Source organism: Lactuca virosa, chromosome 2, assembly GCF_052849685.1.
Source record: "Lactuca virosa cultivar CGN04683 chromosome 2, Lactuca_virosa_CGN04683_v6, whole genome shotgun sequence".
Classification (NCBI taxonomy): domain Eukaryota; kingdom Viridiplantae; phylum Streptophyta; class Magnoliopsida; order Asterales; family Asteraceae; genus Lactuca; species Lactuca virosa.
Window position 1 is genome coordinate 62,018,740 of NC_136427.1, and position 2,970 is coordinate 62,021,709.

At 37.2% G+C, this 2,970-nt stretch overlaps 1 pseudogene; it reads left to right on the top strand.

The window, feature by feature from the left end:
- Positions 1-1,266: 1,266 nt before the first annotated feature.
- Positions 1,267-2,010, top strand: LOC145157455 (ethylene-responsive transcription factor ERF024 pseudogene; annotated as a pseudogene).
- Positions 2,011-2,970: the final 960 nt, after the last annotated feature.

Consider the following 2,970-nt stretch of genomic DNA (forward strand, 5'->3'; position numbering starts at 1 on the left):
CCAAGAATAAACTATGGATATGATATGAACACGCTCCGGAGGATAACTCTCATATAGAAAGATATGAAATACAATGTAGAAGACTATTCTAACAAGACCTGACATTACATAAATATTAGGTCCACGCTGTAATGAGCAAATCTCTAAGAATCAGGAATTCTTCATGCATCTAAGGACATGTTATCTTCACGTCATTAGATCTGATCCTGATCACGAAGTATTAGGATCAACTTCTTGATGCAAAAGTTTACTTGAACCACATTGTGGAGTCTTCAACCTCCACGCCACGAGGCAACATAGACACCCATTCAAGCCTTCAACTTCACATTATGAGTACCAACATGTTTGTTTGATTTACAAGGCACATCCATTTTGGTTGATAGTACATGTGAATATGTTTGTGTAAATCATGATTAATTAATATGCATGGCTAATTTTAAATATTATATCTTAAGGACGAGATGTGTTGTTATATATATCCATGATTAGCATACCGCCGACAATATATCTTAGTCGTGGCTTTGTTAGTCCCTACAATCAAGCGATAGTAATTGATAGTATATGTAAAACCGCCTAGCCTCGGCTCGATGTATTGGCCACTATTTCCTTAGCCTTGGCCATGAAACTGTTGTTTTGGCTATGTCACCACAAATATTTTTAGGGGTTTTATACCTTTTAATTTTTTTTATATATTTATTATTATTATTATTATTATTATTTTACTTTAAGGGCCACCCCGAACAGAGAAGATGAAGAGAATTATGAGGGACATATTGAGAACCAATTTACTGATTATTTATGTACTTCACCCTCGAAAATTTGTTTTCAATTAGGGTGATTTTAGAAACGTTTGTAGTAATTGTTCGATTAGTGTTAATTCTTGGTTTCGATCCATTTAATTTTTCCGTATTCATTTTTGGTGTATTCGCAGTATAATTTTAAAACAGGTTTTTTTTTTCGCAATATATTTTTAAAACAAGTTTAAGGGCATATGAGATGATCATTTTACATTCACATATTTTCCAAACTCACAGACCTACAACCTATCTCCAACTCCCTACCATATTTAGTATTTGGTGGGACACGTGATAGCCAATATGTTCCCTTAGTGTGCGACACAAACTAAAAAAGTCAGTTACATATTAGTGCACAACTAATAACATGACATTCCCAATCCTTAGTCTAGTTGTATATTTGGGAGCTTGAAAGACACTCATAAAGATAGATTTCAACCACTGTCGTAGCTCAAGTGGTTTATCTTCCAAAATGATCCACAGCAAAGATTTTGCGGGACACCGCAAAAACCTCACAAGAGGCAGTTCATCACCAACTGGTTTGCAAAATTACCACATGACATCAACCCTAGAAACTTCAGCACAAACCGTATATAAGTGCATGTCTTCAATAATGATCTTCCTCAACAAACAGGTTTGTGAACTTTCAGGCATCATACTAAGAAGACTTATAATGTTTAAAAGCAATATTGTCCCTCTTACAGGTTCTTCCAAGAAACACCCTACTTATCGTGGAGTGAGGCGCAGAGGAAACAGTGGAAAATGGGTTTCTGAAATCCGTGAGCCAAAATCCCCTAACCGAATATGGCTTGGTACATTCCCCACTGCTGAAATGGCTGCTGTAGCTTATGACGTGGCAGCACTTGCACTCAAAGGTAGAGATGCCCAGCTTAATTTTCCCGACGCTGCTTCTTCTTTGCCAGTTCCTGCTTCTTCTGCTTCTCGTGATATCCAGGCTGCTGCCACTAGTGCAGCAGCAGCTGCAGGGGCAGCCATGGATGCTTTGGTAAGCTGTCATAGTGGTGATGTTACAGCTGAGCCACCAGTGATTTGGATTGCCGATGAGTTTATCGATGAGGATCTAATATTTGACATGCCTAATATGATAAACAGCATGGCTGAAGGGATGCTTCTTAGCCCCCCTCGTTTTGACTTCATAAGCGAAGAGAGTGCAACCGGAACTGCATTTGACCACAGCCTATGGAATTATACCTGAGTCGTCGATTTTGTTCAACTCTACTTGATGTTTATGTCTGGTGTCTTTATTTCTGTTTGTATATAGTATGTAATCGACGAAGAAAACCTAAATGAGAGCAAGGGTATATGAATAGTATGGGGATAGTTAGGGCTACAGTGATTAATGTTGTCGAACATCCATCGTAAGATATACGTACGTATTGCAGGTTTTTTATCTCAGAACAGACATCTTGAAGAAAGATATCTAGAATAGACACTTTGAGAGTGATATGGATGCTTCATGTTCAGTTCGATGTTTTACCAATAAGTTAGGTGCATATGATTAAACCGAAGAACATAAATTATGGTTTTCTTAGTCAATGGTGCGTCTTATTCTGATTGTGAAAGATTGCGGAAACGCGTCTAAACTTTCTCGGTTTGCCTGTATTAGAATTCTAAAGGTTTTTTATATTCTAATTAAATATTAGATAAATACTTAATCATTTGAGCAGTAAATTTTGTACAGTGACGTGGACGTCGCATAGCATTCACTTAGATGTTTTACTAACAACTTTGGTGTATATGATTGTTTCGATCAAAGAAGAACATGATCTGGACACTTTTTAATTATACCTACATAGCTTGTGGATTGATTGATATTGCCACGATGATTTACAGTCAACGCAATGCCAATGCAAACTCGCAATCTTCGATGTATGCTTAAAGCATAGCTTTCCGATCCAAAGAAATGAATGAGACACTAAACCTTTACATAGATCAAAAACTTAGTTGCATGTGTGTGGCAATGTCTAAGAAACACTTAGTCGTGTTCTTGGTTTTAGGTCGCTGTCCCTCTTCTGCAATAGCTTAATTATCCAACGTGCGAATCTCAATTTCTTGAAACTATATATTGCACCTACTAGATACTTATTACTTATATGGGTGGAAGAAAGTCTGTGTGGATGAATGAGAGTAGCTCCAAAATCAGCAAATTGGACAA